The following is a 20,725-nucleotide window of genomic DNA, read 5'->3' as shown; positions in this document are numbered from 1 at the left end:
AAATCAGTGTAAGAACAATTTTCAAAACAAAGCATGGAACATGGCATTGTATTTCTATTGACTGAGTGAAGAAAACATAAGCAGATTCTAAAGTGACCAGGAGCCTAAAAAATTGTAAATATGCTCGTGACCACACACTGTGATGAGAAGACACTGATTGTCTAGTTTTTAAAAATGCATCCTAGGGAGATGCCTACATCCAGCTTATCTCTGCTGTTATAAAAGAAAAGTGGCCTGTGACCTCACTTTTGCTTGTAAATAAGCAGATAATCTTAAGGGGAGAATTATACCCTTCTTTCCGGACATGAGGGAAAACATACAAATTAATTCAAGTTTACCAGGAAGATGAATTTGGGATTTTTAAAATACACAATGTATAACAACTAATCTATCAGCTGATAGTAAGATTGCACAAAATTGTACAAGAGATTCAATAATATTAGGCTGATTTTCAAAACCAGAAGTCAGGTAAGAAAGTTGAAAATCTGTCTTAGAATTTTCTCTATTCACACTGCAATTTTAATGTATTAAACTACACACAAACAGATACACTCCTATATATGAAGTAAAAGGATATGTTCATACATTTTAGTACAGAGGTGCTTAACTCATCAAGAGGTCCTTTATGTGCCATATTATTTCAATTACCTACTACTTTATCTCTCTGTCTCCATTGCATCAATCTCCAGAACATCTTTTCCCAACGTAATCTAATGACTCCTCCTCATGCTTAAATTAGTTTAACTAGCTGTAGGCTACAGTTTCAACTTCTCAGTATGGCATGGACGTTTAGTCACAATCTGGTCCAAGCTTCTTAGCTTTCCAGCACCATCTCTGATTTTCCTTCCCAAACATCATACTTTTCCCTAGCCACGTTGGACCACTCTGTCACATAGCTGAAGTTTGTCATACTATTCCCCAAGCTCTTCCCGTTTTCATCAGATGGACTATTTGTTGTTGACTGTGGTCAAGCTGAACTTGAAGAGAGAGTAGACTTCATCAACAATGGCATAGTGTATTGATACAAGCATTTTAATTGCAACTAAATAAACATATATTAAGATTCATTTATGTTCACTCTGATAGTTACAATCTATTTCCCTCAGGTTTGAGAAGACAAACATTATAAATGAATACGCTGGATACAAGGAATAACAGTGGATAATTTCAGTTTTACTAACTTAATTCAAGGTGTTGTTACTTTATATTATTTGAAAGTTTCATGATGGGACCAATCTTCATCATTAGCACTGCATATTGACTTATCTTGTGCTGTTAGACCTGGTTCTGGCTGCATTCTTCAATCAAGACTGAGTGTGGGTCCAACTTTGGATTTCTCTTTTATGTTTCATGACGTATACATTAGTTTGCCTCAAATACATTGGAGTTTCAACCAATTTGTGTTTAATAACTCTTGCTTTATCACTACTTCAGCAGATTTCAGTCCTTAAAATATAATATTGACAAATTTACTAAAATTAATCATTCCCACAATGATACTGATTGGTCAAGTCTGTATTTCACAGTTTCACAAGAATAATAAACAATACTGACCTTTCAACCAGAAGTACCCTTTTTAGTTCACTTGACCATCACAAGCTTCAGATATAGAATTACTTATCCTTCATCTATGCACACACTCGCAAAAAACTGTGTAAATATGAGAGTACATCACATCACTATATTAAAGTTTATTATTTTTGTGTCTGTCTGCATTCAAGGCTTTTCTATGTAGAGCAGGTATCATGGCTAATTTTGTGGAATATTTTCAGTGTTATATAATTTCTGATATACAACAAATAAAAAGCAATATTTTTTATAGAAATTAATCTCAAATTTCATAAATATGGTTGAAAATCTAGAAGAAATAGTTCTTGATTCAAAAAGTCTTCAAGTTATTGAATTCATCATCTTCACAAACTCACATTCAAGAATATGCCAGTTTCAGTTATATCTTTGAAACAGAAAATATTTTAATATTATTAAATCTCAACCCCTTTATACACATTTTGTATTGTCTTTTTAATATTCTGTGTGACAAAATAGGAAGTGATTATTAGGAATTCTGCTCCATAAAAAGTATGATCATTTTCTCAAGCAATAACAGTTGTGCAATTTTTTTAATTTGTGAGCGAAACTAACCACTTTTTAAAATATATATATTTTGTTTTGAAGATGTGAGGTACAATTCAGGGTTAAACTAACCATTTTTTAATAGAACATTATTTTTATTTGAAAGAAAGAATGGCAAACAACAGTTTTTCGTATTTGATACTTAGTAGGTGATTTACCCCTAAAATGAACAAAGTGAGCCTACCAAAGAAAGAAATTGGTAAAAAAAATTATCATTTTTGCCAATGATAAATTTTGAGTTTTCATGCAAAAGTTAGAATTTTAAAATACTTTTAAGTGTCACCATGAAATGTACAGAATTCCAACTGACTTCTAATAAGACCAGTGGTGATATTTATTAATGTAATTTTGTTTTGCTGTTGTCTAATGAGATGTGGCAGCACTTGGAAGATCTGCACAACTCGATAAACCAATATTTTACAGATGAGATTATGAAATCCAGCTAGGTAAGAGATCTGCTCAAAATGTGACATAGACCAATAGATTTTAGAGTAATGGCATAGGAAAAACTTACTGATAAGATTTCAGATTCCACATTATAACTATCCTTTAAGAAACTATCACTTCCTGAGTTGGTTATAGCAATTAAAAACAAAATCCAAAATTTTCTCAAAAGGTTGTGAAACCCTTCCCAACTACCTCTGTCTGTGTCTGAATATGCATCATCGACATCAACAAAAACAACCTAGTGTAGTGGGTTGAATGCAGAAGCAAATATGAGAATCTACCATCTTCTAAAGATAGACTTGTTTTAACTGAATAAAAGTAAAAAACAATGTCACTCTTCTCACTATTTTTTGTTTTGAAAAGTGTAGCTATTTTTCATTAAAAATATATACACTAATATGAAATGAACTTATATTGACATGAACATATAAACTAATATTTTAATGTCTCAATTCCAATTCCTAATATACTAAATGCCCATTTGTATAATCCATATAAACAAAAGCATTTTGGCTTCCTCAGCAACTTTTCAGAGCAAAGCAGGATACTGAGTCCAAAACGGTTATGAACTACTAACTTAGCGACTTCCTGTCACGTGAGCTTTGCTGCTGGTCCCTCTCTAGTGTGTTAACCCAGTCCCTGTAGAGTGGTGCTTGATCTTCTTCCCCATACAGAGCCTCTTCTTGCATCACATGGTTCTGTGTCATTCTAGTGTAGTAACAAGCTCCAGATGGTCAACTTTCTTGTTGTGTCAACCTGGTAAGGCACACTTTGCCTCTCTGAGACTTAGTGTCTTCTTTTGCAAATTTAGGATTAGTAATAATTGGGTTATGTTGAGGATTCATTAGGTTAATGTAGATGAAGCATGAAGAATAGTACCTGATGTATAGTAAATATTCAATAATTGCTAGTTGTTGTCTTTGTTTTGTTTGTTATTAAGAATAGAGGCAATAAAAAAGCACTAATTTAGAATGTGGCTTTTAAAGCCAGACTGCCAGGGTACAAATCCTGCTTACTTACTAGTTTTGTAACCTTGAGAAAATTACTCATCCTTTGTGTGTGTCCATTTCCTCATCTTAAAAATTGTTGTGATAATAGAATCCATTTTATGTAGGTTGGCGAAGATTAAATGAGATGATATTTATAAAGCACTTAGAAATGAATCTTGTGCATGTAAGTATTCAATAAATTGTAGCTCTTAATGTGATTTTTTTACTTCTGTATCCTTGCCTAAAGATTGCTATCTCACTCCATTTCCTCTGAGACTGGAGTCTGATTCCATGATACATATATATTAACACTAGGTTTCTGGTTGTTTTTATTGTTAGAGTCTCTATACTCTTCAACTGATGGTTCATCTAACTCTTGTTTATAAAGTACTCCCAGTTATTAACCCCTATGCTCATAGACTTCTATCTATCACTTCTGCCAAGACTTTCCTAACACTGAACTCTGCTCTATCCCTTTATTCCATTTGCTTGCCATTGGGATTTTTCCATCTCCCAACACATGCAGTGGTGTCCTTACTTAACCTAGATCAAAGCTAACTGAGTTCAATTCTGCTAAGTTCTGCTTAAGAAGGAAAATAAATTCAATTCTGTATGTATGTGTTTATATGTGTGCGTAAGTACATAACAGAGTAAATATAAACTCTAGTCATCATATTGACTATAGAGTGAACAACTTGTTCTACAAATAGTACATCATCAATTTTTAAAAACTCAACGCAATTTATTTTAATTTAGAGCAGAAAGCAAGATCTTTAGCCTACTTTATTTTAATTTTAGAAAAAATTGACTCTTAACAACTTAATGGAAAAGAAAAGTAACTTAATTTCTGATTAATGTCTTAAATACAACTTTCAAAAATTGAAAATTGATTTTTCACACCATTCATTTATATATTTTTTACAAATGAAAAGTTTTGAGTTCTGTTTTTTTAACAAAAATATACATTTGAGAATTATGAAATCCAGATGTCAGTCTGTTTCTTAATGTCTTCAAATACCAATAAGCTGATTAAACACCAAAAGTACAATTTAAGAATGATACTGACAATTGTGTACCAAAAAAACATATATTTTTATTATCTTAAGATCAAACTGAAATGGACCTACCATATGCTTTTTTTTTATTAACACAAATAGAATGAAAGGATGCATGATTATCATGTTAGCACTTAACCTGAAAGGTTAAAGTTAATGGTAGTTGCTGTTGCTGTCTTATACCAACTATATCAACTTTTAGTCATTTGTCAAATATTTGTTGGAAAATGTTCTCTGTGCCAGAGATATAGTGGTAAGCCAGTTTGACAAAGTCTCTGTATTCTAGTGGCAGAGGCAAACAAACGTAGGTTATCATATTTCAGGTTCAGAAGAAAAGACAAAGGTAGAGAGTACTCAGGGAAAGGATGATGCTCTTTCAGAATAAGTGGGTTTTGCCTTGGGTCTCATGTATTCAATATCTCAGCTCTGAAGTAGGTAATTTTATTCTTTTTCAACACATGATGAAAGTGAGGATTCGATGGATTAAATTATTTGTGAAGACCTCATGGCGATCATGTATTAAAACCAGGATTTTCACACAAATAATCTCACTTCAGAATTTGAGATTTTAACTGTTAGACTGGAGTGCTTATCAATAAATTATGTCATGTACATCGATTCATGATTTTCATATATAGTCCAGGCAGTTGGCCTGTGATTCTGCAGTTCTTCATCTTTTGTTTGTTTGTTTGTTTTGAGTTGGAGTCTCACTCCGTCTCCCAGACTGGAGTGGAGTGGCCGCTCCCGGCCACCGCAGCCTCGACCTGCTGGGCTCCGGCGATCCTTCCGCCTCAGCCTTCTGAGTAGCCGGAATTACAGGCATGTGCTACCACGCCTGGCTGATTTTTTGATTTATTGTAGAGATGAGGTCTCGCTGCCCAGGCGGGTCTCGAACCCGCAGGCTCAGGCAATCCCCTCACCTCAGCCTCCCAAAGGCGCGGGATTACGGGCTGAGCCACCGAGCCCGGCTGTTCTTCATCTTAAACTACAAAAATCAATTAAAATATACATAGCAAAAAATAATTTATTTATTATGATCTGCAAGTTGTTGGATGTTTTAAAATTTCAAAATCAGATCTGAATGCAGATTATTTTTTAATTACTTTTAAAATTTAAAATTGGCAAGTCATGTGTAAGATGTCTATATGCAGTTTTGTTAAAAATCAAACAAAAATGACAGACTGGTAATCAGATTTCCAGCCACTACTTTTAAGAATTGATTGGACCAGATACAATGGCTCATGACTGTGGGTGCCAAGGCTGGAAGATAACTTGAGGCTAAGAGTTCAGAAAAACCTGAGCAACATAGCATCCCATCTCTACAAAAACAAAAACAAAACAAAACAGAGTAATTAAATAGCCTATTATGGTGGTATGTGCTTATTATCCAAGCTACTTGGGAGGCTAAGGATGGAGGATCACTTGAGCCTAGGGGTTAAAGTCTGCAGTGAGCTTTGTTTGCACCACTGCACTCCAACATGAGTGACAGAGTGAGACACTCTCTCTCTCTCAAAAAAAGAAAGTCTACTGAGGTACTTCCAGAAAGCCAGAATAAAAATCCCAGAATACCAAAATGTTAAGGCTATAGGTGGATACTAAGAGAAGCGGCTCCAGCAACACACTTTTTTTTTTTAATTCAGAAAGCCAAGCAACAAAGTGTGAACATTTATCTGTGTTCTGCAAGGACTGTAGGGTGCAATAAGAATCTACAATTTAGCCGGGTTCGGTGGCTCAGTCTGTAATCACACGCCTTTGGGAGGCTGAGGTGAGTGGATTGCCTGAGCCCGCGGGTTTAAGACCCGCCTGGGCAGCGAGACCTCATCTCTACAATAAATCAAAAAATCAGCTGGGTGTGGTGGCGCATGCCTGTAATTCCGGCTACTTAGAGGCTGAGGCGGAAAGGATCGCCGGAGCCCAGCAGGTCGAGGCTGCGGTGGCCGGGAGCGGCCACTGCACTCCAGTCTGGGCGACAGAGTAAGACTCCAACTCAAAAAAAAAAAAAAAAGAATCTATAATTTATTCATTCTCAGCCGGGCTCGGTGGCTCAGCCTGTAATCCCGCGCCTTTGGGAGGCTGAGGTGAGTGGATTGCCTGAGCCCGCGGGTTCGAGACCCACCTGGGCAACTTGGCAAGACCTCATCTCTATATAAATCAAAAATTAGCCGGGTGTGGTAGCACGTGCCTGTAGTTCCAGCTACCTGGAAGGCTGAGACGGAAGGATCGCCTGAGCACAGCAGGTCGAGGCTGTGGTGGCCGGGAGCGGCCACTGCACTCCAGTCTGGGCGACAGAGTGAGACTCCAACTCAAAAAAAAAATTATTCATTCCCAGGCTCACCAGACTCATCCTCTCCGCTCATATCCACACATGCACTCTGCCTTCATCACTCCTCACTTCTCTCTCCTCCATCTCTTCAGTTTCTCAATTATCTCTTTTTGTAGTTGTTCTTCCCCTTGTCAGCATTCTACTAATTCCTCCTGTCGGTCTCTTTTTTTTTTCTTTATTTTAAAGATGTGGGGTACAATTCAGGATTAGATATACAAATGTTCATTATGCAGGTACCCTTGTTGATGAGGTGTGACCCCGGCAGTTTTCTTCAACAGCCAACCCCACATCCCCTCCCCTGGCGGTTTCCCACAACTGCCAATCCCTTTTTTATAATATTGTAATAATTGTTCAAAGTCTGCTTATGAGTGAGAACATATGGTACTCTGTTCTTTGTTTCTGTGTTAGATCACTGAGTGTGATAGACTAAATCCATCCTAGTTGCTGGGAAGTCCATATGTTTGTCCTTCTTTATGGCTGCATAATATTCCATTGTGTATATGTAACGCTTTTTTTTTTTTAATCCACTCCAGTTTCAATGGGCAGCTTGGTTGGTTCTATGTTTTTGCTATTGTGAATAGAGCTGCAACAAATATGCATGTGTAGGTATCTTTTTGGTAAAATAACTTGAGTTCCTCTAGGTATATTCCCAATAGGGGGATTGCTGAATCAAATAGAAGGTCAATTTCTAGTTCTTTCAGAAATCGCCACACTGTCTTCCAAAGAGGTTGCACTAAGGAATAAAAACTAGTAATTCCTCCTGTCTTTCTTTTCTTTTCTTTTTTTTTCTTTTGAGTTGGAGTCTCACTCTGTTGCCCAGAGTGGAGTGCAGTGGCCGTTCCAGGCCACCGCAGCCTCGACCTGCTGGGCTCCGGTGATCCTTCCTCCTCAGCCTTCCGAGTAGCCGGAATTACAGGCGCGCACTACCACACCCGGCTAATTTTTTTGATTTTATTGTAGAGATGAGGTCTCACCTGCCCAGGCGGGTCTTGAACCCGCGGGCTTGGGCAATCCACTCACCTCAGCCTCCCAAAGGCGCGGGATTACAGGCTGAGCCACCGAGCCCGGCTCCTCCTGTCTTTCATTTCTGCCTTTCTCTCCTTCTATCTTTTCTCATTTACCTCTCATAATATTCTCACTTTGCCATAATTTAGGATAATTGTCAGAAGTCAAAATGATAGCTAGAATGTACCGTCATGGAAGTGTGTGTAACTGTGTTTGTGAGTATTTGTGATGGACAAATTTGTAATTAGTAAAGTCTATTGAAAAATTAGAATTTGGGGGTCTATTAATACTTTCCTCTAAGGTCTTCTTAAGTTCTCACATTTGTAAAAAATATTTGTCAACCATGCACGGTGGCTCATTCTGTAATCCCAGCACTTTGGGAGGCCGAGGCAAGAGGATTGCCTGAGCCCAGTGTTTCAAGACCAGCCAACACAACTTGATGAGACCTCATCTCTACAAATAAATCACAAAAAAACTGGCCGCCATGGTGGCATGTGTCTGTAATTCCAGCTACTTGAAAGGCTGAGGCAGAAGGATCACCTGAGCCCAGCAGATCAAGGCTGTGGTGGCCGTGAGTGTGCCACTGCACTGCAGCTTGGGCAACAAGAGTGAGACTCTAACTGAAAAAATAAAATACTAAAATAAATAAATATATATATTTGTCATATTTGACAAACTAGGATATTCTAGAGCAAATCATAATCATTAAGAGATAAGTAAGACATATCTAAATTATTCAATTTAATAAACTTGTATTAAGTTCTACTAATGCAAATCCTCACAAATGAATAAAATAAAAATTACACCTGAGTTACCCCTGAGGCCTAATCCCCACTACTATGTCCATGTAGAGAACCCAATGTGTACTCTCTGAATCAAAAAAAAATAAAGAATTACCTTAAAGAAACTAAATTAAATAGGATGATATAATCTAACAATTAAGACAGACAAACGCCTTTAATTTGTAAAATTACTACAAACCAAATGCAAAGGTAAGGAAATAATTTTAATAATAGAAACATTTTCATGTCTAGATGTTATTTTATAGATGTTTGTCTCTGCTCCCTTTGTCTTTAGTTTTCTTAAACAAATGCTTCATAAGCCTTTACAGAAAGGTTTATTGATGGACTCTTGATGCAGAATTCAGGAGTTTGATAACTGTGGAGAAAAGGATAATAATAAGGGAATATTTTCCTTAGAAAGTGAGCAAGATGGGTCACTATCGTATATCTAGTCAACCAAGGAGAGTCTTCCAAGAGCCAAGCATTAGCCTAGCAAAGTGCCCCGGGGCTGAAAAGTTTCCAGTAAGGAGAATTTCCAGAAGGCTAGTGGCAAATGCTGTTGATAAATTTTATTTGTGTGAATCAGAAACTCTCAACAGAAAAAAAGGGAACAAACAGAGCAAATCATTCTTCTCTTTCGGCTGCATGGATTTCATAGCCTGGAATTTAGGGATTTCTTGTTTCCTGTTCCCTAGACACCTTCCTACTGTATCTCCAACTACTCTCCTACATAATCCAGTGCTCCAGCTTACTCATGTTTCCATAATTCTCAGAGACAACATTATGAGCTTTTATCCTTGCCTTGTGCATATGCACACTCTTTTCCCTTTCTTCTCTCCACATACCAATTGTCTCCTCTTTCCATATTCCTCTCACATACTCCTTCTTCCTTTAAGTCTTTGCAGATGCATTCAGCTTATTTCTCTTTTTTGTAAAAGTAATCATATTTATACCACATTTGACACAATGCTATATTTTTTCCACTGTTTTAATGCCATCTAGTATAATTCCTAACAGATACTCAATATTTAACAAGTATTACGTTCATTTTCCTTATCCTGAAACTATATTGCACCATCTGTTCATCGAAAGAGTAAAATAAAAATCAAGTCTATTTCTTCCTCAATTTGTTCAAATCAATTATTACTATCTGATTTTAAAGGTCTATCTCTGATAAAACTTTGTTGAATTGAGTGTAATTCTTTTAAAAATGTTGCTTGCAAGACAACCCAAATAGTATCTGTTTTATGATCTCAAAAACATATATTCATAACTCTGTTTAGGGAAAGAGGAGAGCTATTAGTGCTTATTAAATGGTTATTCTTTTCTTGGTGAACATTTTACGTTTTTTTGCCACAGTTTAAAAGAAGAATATTTCTCTGCTGAGTTTCATCATGGGGGAATAATATATGCAAAAGTAAATCTATGCTGTTTACAGCTTTACTATTTTTATGAGGCATCGCTGGGTAGTAAGCATTATTGTTACTACTGCCACTAAAAAACACACTGGGGACGAGGTTTGCTTTATGATATAGATGTGTCACCAAGTTTTGAATCAAAACTTTAGTGCCTTTTTGTTCTTTGTTCCTGAAGCCAAAATAGATTGTTATTCTGCCCTGTGACTCCTATTTCAAACTGAAAATGATGAACTATGTATGCTTTTCACAACTTCAATTATAGAAAACTTAGCATGACTAACCTTAAACAAAACCACCACACTGAACATCCGCAATGAAAGAAAGAGAAATAAGGTGGTAGCATGTGATACTGAGTCATCAGTATAGCTCAAACTAGCCTCACAACCAATATAAGACGAAGGGCCAGTGCCATACTGGTTTTTGCAGTTACATTTTATGCATATTAAATAAATAACAATCTAGAGAAGGCAGTCATAGGATGCAGGGGTCAGTGCAGGTGATGTAGAAACAACGCTGGGGACACTGGGCTCTCGAAGGATAGGCAGGACAATTGGTTTTTCTGAATGATACTCACTGGAAACAGAATGTTCAATAACCTTTGTTTGAGACTTAGCTAAGAGAATAATAGACTTCTGCTTCTGGGCATTTAAAACTGAAAATAAAGCATTACGATAATTTAGCAGATACATTTTACTTTTTGTATGTTTAAGTTAATTAAAAAATGTTAAAGTTATACAAAATGTATAAAGTAGGTTAAACCTAACAAGTGCTGTGAAATTGAAGAGCAAGAAGAAATTACATTGACAGTCACTGACTTGTTTTATCCACTGCTTCAACTGGGAGCTAATATCTGTACATTTAGGACAAGCATATTCTGGTAGTCAGCCAAGATATATGTCAGGATGCTAAAGTGTGATGTTGATATAGTCTAATCACTTGCATAATTCTGTATTTTTAAAATTCTCATTTTTCATGCTAAAAGCAATGATAAGTATTTCTAGTTGGCTTCAAGAGAAATTAATTCCACCTTTTCACAACTATGTTGGTCCTTGTCTTAAAATCAGATTTTACCATTGTTTCAAATGTTTCACTCTCTCACTCTGACTTCTCCGGGCTTTCTTTCAGAGGAAAAGAGGAATTCCATGATCCCTTTTAAGACCTCAGCTCTTTTCTTTCATCATCACTACTACAGCGAACAATAACTTATTTGCAAGAATGAGTGACTGTTCCATGGATAATATAACACTGATATCCATTCAGGTGTTAGTCGATTATCATATTTGTAATCATGATACATGGCTTAGGCATTCACACCACAGGAATAATAAGAATTTTTGGAACTGAAATAGTGAGAAAGTCTTTGCTTATGCACAGATCTTGGTACACTACTTCTTGAAATCTAGTTTAGGGAAAAGGAACCAGAGAGGACAATATATAGTACAGAGAGACATGGCATGTTTATTGATAGAAAGTCTAAGTATTTAAAGATATAATTTTTCCTTTAATCTTTAAGTTCAAAATAATTTCAAAAAACATGCAAAGAAATTTGAAGAGCTTAACAAGCTGATTCACAATGGCATGTAAAAGAGCAAGACACAAGTGTAATCAAAATGCTCCCTGAAGAAGAAAAACAAGACATGACCCTACTAGACATCAAGACTTACTATAAAGCTATAGCAACTAGGAAAGGTGGTTTGAAGTCACAGAAGGTAAAAATGACTAGAACACGAAAGAATAGTGAGCTCAGACACGTGATTTTTTATTATGTTTTTAAATTGCATATGCACATAGTGTTTGCTATAACCTTTACAGAAAGGTTATTGAAGATCAACGGCTGGTAAAAATGTTAGACACAGAACATTTATTCACTGTTCATAAGACTATGTATTAGAGGACACCTGCTGTAAAAACTAACTTGGCAATATTTAAGCAAGCTCAATATGTATATTCCTCACAACTCCAAAATTGCACTCCTAATTATAGACCCTAAATAAACCCATACACATATGAACAAGAGACATATATGAACTTTCATGATGATATTCCATTCGCTATAAACCAAAACTATCAAAAACCTAAATGCTCTTCAAAAGGAGAATCATAAATATGTTGTATAACAGTATTTTACAATTTTTCTGTTATGATGATCTGTGATCAGTAATCTTTGACATTACTATTATAGTTTTAGGGCACCATGAACTTTGCTTATATAAGGTAATGAACTTAATTAATAGGTGTGTGTGTTCTGACTGCTTCACCAACTGATCATTCTCACTCTTCTCTTCCTCTCCTCAGGCCTCCCTATTCCCTGAGACATAACAAGATAGAAATTAGACCAACATATAACTCTATAATAACATCTGAGTGTTCAAATGAAAGGAAGAGTTAGAAGTCCCTCACTTTAAATCAAAAGCTAGAAATGATTAAGCTTAGTGAGAAAGGCATGTCGAAAGCAAAAATGGGTCAAAAGCTAGACCTCTTATACCAGTCAGTAAAGAAAAAATCTTTTTTTTTAAATTTTTTAATTTAAACATGTGAGGTGCAATTCAGGGTTAGGTATACAAATGTTCATTATGTAGGTACCCTTGTTGATGAGGTGTGCCCCCTTCCCCTGGCAGTTTCTCACTGCTGTCAATCCCTTTCTTACAGTATTATGATAATTGTTCAAGGTCCACTCATGAGTGAGAACATGTAGTACTCAGTTCTTTGTTTCTGTGATTGGATAGGTTACTCAGTATGATAGATTCTAAGTCCATCCAACTTGCTATGAAGTTCATAATTCTGTCCTTCATTATGACTGCATTATATTCCATCATGTATATGTACCACATTTTTTTATCCAGTTCCCTTTTGATAGCATGGTTAGTTCCATGTTTTTGCTATTGGGAATAATGCTGCAATAAACTTGCATGTGCAGGTATCTTTTTCAAATAGTGATTTGAGTTCCTCCGGGTATATTCCCAGAAGGGGGACTGCAGAATCATATGGAAGGTCAATTTTTAGATCTTTTAGGAATTACCATGTTGTTTTCCACAGAGGTTGTACTAGTTTACACTACCACCAAGAGTGTGGATGTGTTCCCTTTTCACAGCATCCTCTTCAGCATCTATTGTTTTTTGAGATTGATGATAGTTATCTTGACTGGGGTTAGGTGGTATCTCAGTATGGTTTTAATTTGCATTTATTTGATGACTAGTGAGACTGAGCATTTTTTCATGTGTCTGTTGGCTGCTCATATGTCTTCTTTTGAGAAGTATCTATTCATATTTTTTGCCCACTTCATAATAGGGCCATTTGTTGTTTTTTTTTTCTTTTCAGTACGTTTAAGTTCCTTATAGATCCTAGATGTTAGGCTTTTGTCAGATATACAATTGGCAAATATTTTTTTCTCAGTCTGTCAGCTGTGTCCCTGCTCTCTTGATGGTTTCTTTGGCTTTGAAGGAGCTTGTCAGTTTGATAAGGCCCCACTTGTCTATCTTATCTCTTATAGCGTGGGCACTTGGGGTTTTGATCAGGAATTGATTGCCAGTTCCAATATCCTGCATTTTCTAAGGTTCTTATAGTTTGAGGTTTTATGTTTAGGTTTTTGATCCATTTAGAGTTGATTTTTGTGTATGGGTGATAGGTAGGGATCTTGTTTTAATCTTCTGCATGTGATCAGCCAGTTTTCCCAGCACCATTTACTGAATAGGTTCTCCTCTCCCCAGTGGGTGTTGGAGAAGCGTAGTTGAAGGTGAGTTGGTTGAGAAATTGAGGTTTTGCTTCCAGAATCTCTATCCTGTTCCATTGGTCTATATGCCTATTTTTATACCAATACCAGGCTGTTTTGATTATTGTCATTTTATAATAAAGTTTAAAATCTAGGAGTGTGATTTCTCCTGCTTTTTTTTCCCTGAGGATTGTTTTAGCTATTCATGGTCGTTTTTGTTTCCATATGAATTCCTATATTGTCATTTTCAGGTTTGAGAAGAATGCTGCTGATAATTTAATGGGTATTGTGTTAAATCTGTAGATTGCCCTGGGAAAGACGGACATCATAACAGTGCTGATTCTTCCAATCCATGAGCATGGAATATTTTTCTAAGAAAAGTTCTTAAAGGAAACTAAAGTGCTACTCCAGGGGACATACAAATGTTCAGAAAGCAAAACAGTCTCATTGCTAATATGGAGAAAGTTTTAGTAGTTTAGATAGAAAATCAAACCAGCAACAGTGTTCCCTTAAGCCCACGCCTAATCCAGAGCCCAATCCTAACCCTTTTCAATTCTGTGATGTCTGAGAGAGGGGAGGAAGCTTCAGAAGAAGAGTGTGAAGCTAGAAGAGGTTGGTTCATGGGGTTTAAGGAAAGAAGCCATCTCCATATCATAAAAGTGCAAGGTGAGGCAGCAAGTGCTGACGGAGAAGCCACAACAAGGTATCCAGAAGATCTACTTAAGATAAAATTGGTAAAGGTGGCTACATGAAGCAACCCATTTTCAATGCAGATAAATAGATTTATTTTTGAAGAAGATGGCATCTAGTACTTTGATAACTAAAGAAAAGAAGCCAGTGCTTGACTTCAAAGCTTGAAAAGGCAGACCAACTCTCCTGTCAGGTGCTAACAGTAGGTGACTTAATTTGAAACCAATGTTTGTGTATCATTCTGACAAGTCAGTTAGGTGACATGTTGAAACCAATGTTTATCATTCTGAAAATCCTAAGGCCCTGAAGAATTATGTTAAATCTACTCTTCTTCTGCTCTTTAAGTGAAACAATAAAGCTTGGATAATATCACATGTTTACAGCATAATTTGCTGAATATTTGAAGCCCACTGCTGTGATGTATTGCTCAGAAAAGATTCCTTTCAAAATAGTACTGCTCTTTGACAATGCACCTAAACATCCAGGAGCTCTGAAGGAGATGTACAAGAAAGTGTTGTCTTCCATGCCTGCTAACACATCAATTGTGCAGTTCATGGAACAAGGAGTCATTTTGACTTTCAATTCTTAGTACTTGAGAAATACACTTCGAGGGAGGGCGTCCTGGGAGTCTGGTGACTGCAGAGGGTAGCCCGGAGCGCGATGCCACCGGGGGCACAGACAGCTTCCCACATGACCAAGGACATGCTCCCGGGAACCTATCCCAGGACCCTGGTGGAACCAGCCGCCACTGCCAAGAAGTACAACATGTGCATGGAAGACTACGAGGCTTACCCGAAGGTGGCATGGAGTTTGGCGACTACCCGATGCTCCCTGACCAGTCCCAGAAGGAAAGGGATCCGTGCTATGAATGGGACCACTCAGACCTGAGGTCGAACTGGGGTGAACCCATACACTGGCACCTAGACATGTACATCAGGAACAGTGTGGATACGACCCCATGCCTGTTTCTTGGAATGTGTAAGCAGCTTCTCGGCTTCGTGGCCTTCATGGCGTTCATGTTCTGAATGGAGAGAATTCCCCCTCCTACCAGCCCGTGGGGCCAAAGCAGTACCCTTACGATGACCTGCACCTGGAGTGCAGCCATGATCCCACCAAACAGCTGTAGCCGGTGGTTCACTATGAGATCTGAAGAGGCTCCGTGGACTTCTGTGCCCCCTTGCTAGAGCCCCTCATTCTAGAAATCAAGCCGTAAACAAATACCTAATAAAACGTAGAGCTGTGAAAAAAAAATACACTTCAAGTGGGGACCAAAGGGAGGCCCAAACTTTACCTGTACGATGAGCACTTGTATACCTAATCCTGAAGTGTACTCTACATCTTTAAAATAAAATATAAAAATAAAATATTAAAAAAATACTTTTCATAAGGCTACAGCTGCCTTAGACAGTGATTCTTCTGATGAATTTGGGCAAAATAAATTGAAAACCATATGGAAAGAATTGACCATTCTAGATGCCATTAAGAACATTTGTGGTTCATTGGAAGAGGTCAAAATATCAACATGAACAGGAGTTTGAAAAAAAATTGATTCCGACCTTCATGGATGACTTTGGGGGTTCAAGATTTCGTGGAGAAAATAACCGCAGAGGTAGTGGAAGTAGCAAGAGAAGTAGAATCAGAAACAGAGCCTGAAGAAGGAACTGAATTGCTGCAATCTCATGATAAAAGTTGAACAAATGAGAAGTTGTTTCTTATGAATGAGCAAAAGAAGTGGTTTCTTGAGATGGAATCTACTTCTGATGAAGATGATGTGAACATTGTTGAAATGGCAACAGAATATTTTAAATGTTCTATAAACTTAGTTGATAAAGCAGCAGCATGTTTGAGAGTGTTGGCTCCAATTTTGAAAGAAGTACTACTGTTGGTTAAATACAATCAACAGTATAGCACACTACAGATAAATTTTTCATGAAAAGAAGAGTCAATCCATGTGGAAAACTTCAATGTTGTCTTATTTTTAAAATTTGCACAGCCACCCCAACCTTTAGCAATCTCTGCCCTGATCAATCAGCAGCCATTAGTATTAAGGCAAGACCCTCCACCGGCAAAAAAAGAAAAAAAAAAAAATGACAGCTCATTGAAGGTTCAAATGATTATTAACAATTTTTGGCAAGAAAGTGTTTTTAGATTAATGTATGTATCTGTTTTAGACATAATGTTATTGCAAATATAATAGACTACAGTATAGTGTAAATATAACTTTTATATGAACTGGGAAACAAAAATCATGATCTCACTTTATTGTGACATTAACTTTATTGTGGTGGCTTGGATCCAAAACTGCAGTATTTCCTAGGGGTGTGTGTGTGCTTGTGTGTGTGTGTGTGTGTGTGTGTGTGTGTGTGTGTGTGTTCATGAATGTATATATAAAATAAATGAAACATAGCTACATGCAACAATATGGGTGATTCTTAGAAACAGAATGTTGAGTATAAAGAACAAGTTTGCTAGAGACTTACGCTATGACATCATTTTTAGAAACTTCAGATCCCATCAAAACAAAACAAAAATATTGTTTAGGTTTATTTACATATGTGATAAAATTAATTTTAAAACCCAGGAGAATAAATAATACAAAATTTAGGATATAAGCTAAATGAGATAGAAGCTACCAAAAACATGAAAGTAATTTCATGGCACTAAAAATAGTCCACCTCTTCAGACGAGAGTATTTTATAGTTGTTTTGTTATTATGCTTCATAACTTACCAAAAATTTAAATGCATTATTGTGTTACATATTAATATATTAAATAGAATATCAAATTAAACAATTATAAATCCCATTGCAGGCCGGGCTCGGTGTCTCAGCCTGTAATCCCAGCACTTTGGGAGGCCGAGGTGAGTGGATTGCCTGAGCCCGTGGGTTCGAAATCTGCCTGGGCAACTTGATAAGACCTCATCTCTACAACAAATCAAAAAATTACAATAGCAAAAACATGAAACCAACCACACTACCTATCAAGAGTAGACTGGGTTAAAAAAAAAATGTGGTATTGCCGGACTCGGTGGCTCAGCCTGTAATCCCAGAGCTTTGGGAGGCTGAGGTGAGTGGATTGCCTGAGCCTGTGGGTTCGAGACCCGCCTGGACAACTTGGCGAGACCTCATCTCTACAATAAATCAAAAAATTAGCTGGGCGTGGTAGCGCATGCCTGTAGTTCCAGCTACTTGGAAGGCTGAGGCGGAAGGATCGCCGGAGCCCAGCAGGTCCAGGCTGCAGTGGCCAGAAGCGGCCACTGCACTCTAGTCTGGGCGACAGAGTGAGACTCCAACTCAAAAATAAATAAATAAATAAATCCCATTGCAAAACAATATTTGCATCATTATTGGTTTAAATAAAGATAAAAAATAAAAGTATGCATTTAAGTGCATAATAAAAAATTTAGAAAGTTTCACACTAAACTTGTAATCGTTTTTCCTATAATACAATATTTGGCAAAATTCAAAACTAAAGCATTATATTATATATTTTTCTATATTCTGTAATGCAAATAATCTGTATGGATTTATATTAATAACTTTTTCTGTTAATATTTTTATTAGTGTTTTAAAATAAATGGCACAAAAGTACATGACTGCATTCCTACTGTGAAAAAAAACACACCAGAAAGAATCACTCTTTTGAATCCTAAGAGGAAGAGTCATGTTGATCTCACCTTTTCTCATATATCCATTGAGTAAGTCGCTTGCATAGGGGCCTCTGAAGTTAAGGGTAAAACAAGAAATGTCCCATAAACAGATTTGTTTGTTCGTTTTTTTCCACTAGATACATCTCTCTTTTTCCCCATCACTAACACAAAACAAGAGCAAGAGTCTAGTTCAGTGGTTCTCCAGGTGTTGGTCTGAGTGTGTCAGCATAATCCGAGAACTTATTGGAAACACAGATGTGTGGACTCCACTGTAGGCCTTAACATCAGACTCCCTGGAAGTGGATTCTTGCATTCTTTAACAAGTCCTCCTGGTGATTTTATGCACCCTAAGTTTTAGAATGATTGTTCTACCTTGTTACATCTCGTCATGCACAAAAACTTCAGTTTTCCCTTCTTCAACCCTGAAAAATGACCCTATATCTAAAATAATGCAAGCATTTCAATTAGATTTGGTTAAATGAAAAGAGTGGTTCACTGAGGAAAAAAAGAGACCAGTGCTGGAATATTTTTTCCGCTAACTCATTCTAAATCATATAAAATATTCAAGATTTATGTTTTAATGACTACAATGATAAAGTTCAACCAAATGATTCTATACTCTCTTTAAGCTCAAATTTCCAATGTTTCTATTTGAGGTCCAAAAGTGCAAAAAAGTTATCGTATTCAAACATGGTCTTAACATCCGTTGACCTCTCCCCTTGTGTACTCTGACTGTTTTCAGTCATTCCATTCTTTGGCAAATATATTTTAGATACCTACTCCATTTGAGGCTTTGTGGAGAGAGGTAAGAAATACAAAGATGGTTAAGACCCAGTCCCTGGCATGGTAGTATTTACAAACCCACAAGATAGATTACAAAAGGGAATAGATGTATTCCAAGTGGAAAGTCATTATGACATATAGAGAAGTTAACATAACTATTTAGCAAAAAATCAGAGTACAGACATGATAATAATAGCAAAAAAAACCCCAGAACTTTCAGCTTCTTGACTGGTCAGTGTACTTTTAGCAGTTCAATTGGGAAGATTATTAATTGCATTAGTAAAATTTTTGGCCTTTTTTAGAGCTATTATACTTTGTAAAAAAAATATTACAGAAGGTAGAGGCTTCATTTTTATGAAAAACAAAATCCATTTTCCTCTGCTGATGAAAACTCACCTGGAGAAAGAGAACTACTGAGTCTATGTCATTTCACCTATTTTGGTAAGGCTCGATTTTAGCTGGGGTTTATCCTGAAGACTGAATGCAATCTTCTTTGCTGTATAGTTCTGTTCACTGACACACAAATAATAAAACCCATCATCCAAGGTTCATGATCTGAGGTTACTCAAACTCAGACTTTTTACCTTTAAAGTCCTTTAGGTGACCTACTATCAAGGTTTCCTTAGGCTAACATGATTATAATGTTCTTAGTTACTGTGTATGTATACCATTAATCCTTAATGTAATTTCATAAATTGAGTACAAATTTTCATAAAATGTATTTTTGACACATATTGCTTCTTTGGTTTTATCTAGATTTCGGTGAAAAAAAGTGGAAAAGGGGGAATTGTTTGAAACTAGAATGGTCACATTTTGTTTTCTATGTGTTGGTTACTAATAATAGCTATAAAATGACCTGCTTACCTAGATCTCAATTCCATGTTGACTTTGAGCACTGTTCTAAAGAGAAGTGGCAGACTTTCATTTAAAGACACGACTTAAATTCATGTTAAATGAATTTTGCAGCTGGGCTCAGTGGCTCAGCCTGTAATCCCACACTTTGGGAGGCTGAGGTGAGTGGATTGCCTGAGCCTGCGGGTTTGAGACCTGCCTGGGCAACTTGGCGAGACCTCATCTCTACAATAAATCAAAAAATCAGCTAGGCATGGTAGCTCATGCCTGTAATTCCGGCTACTCAGAAGGCTGAGGCGGAAGGATCGCCGGAGCCCAGCAGGTCGAGGCTGCAGTGGCCGGGAGCAGCCACTGCACTCCAGTCTGGTTGACAGGTGAGATTCCAACTCAAAATAAATAAATTAATTAATTAAAATGAATTTTGCAGTAATGTACATCTCCAGTAGGATAATGTGCCCAGGCCTAAAGATAGTTTAGGAGAGAGAAGTTTTCCCTACTCAGAGCATTCATTCCTGATATGCTACCCAATCTATGTTAATGATTTTAACTTTGTCAAAGTGCCAAAAAAAATCCATTCATTCGAACTTTATTTTTTTTCTTACATACATTGCAAATCTATTGGGTGCCACACATGCTCCAAAGGATACAACATTCTGTGATGCACTTTGCTCTCTAAAACCTCACAATTTGGAGAAAGATCTTCAATGGTGAGTGGTTTAAATATCCATGGATGATCCAATAATGCAATTTTCATCATAAATATACTTTAAAATAAAAATTGTACATTACCAAATCAAACAAAAGGTTCTGAATTTTCCAAAGAAAAATTCTCTTGCCGGGCTCGGTGGCTCAGCCTGTAATCCTGCGCCTTTGGGAGGCTGAGGTAAGTG

The 20,725-nt window shown here is 36.8% G+C and overlaps 1 pseudogene; it reads left to right on the top strand.

Moving 5' to 3' along the window:
- Positions 1–8,143: 8,143 nt before the first annotated feature.
- Positions 8,144–15,701, top strand: LOC103264875 (annotated as a pseudogene).
- Positions 15,702–20,725: the final 5,024 nt, after the last annotated feature.

This window comes from Carlito syrichta, unplaced genomic scaffold (genome assembly GCF_000164805.1).
Source record: "Carlito syrichta isolate Samal-C Ts95f unplaced genomic scaffold, Tarsius_syrichta-2.0.1 Scaffold96589, whole genome shotgun sequence".
Taxonomy (NCBI): domain Eukaryota; kingdom Metazoa; phylum Chordata; class Mammalia; order Primates; family Tarsiidae; genus Carlito; species Carlito syrichta.
Note: the sequence above shows the minus strand (reverse complement) of the source record. Positions and strands in the feature narration are given on the sequence as shown.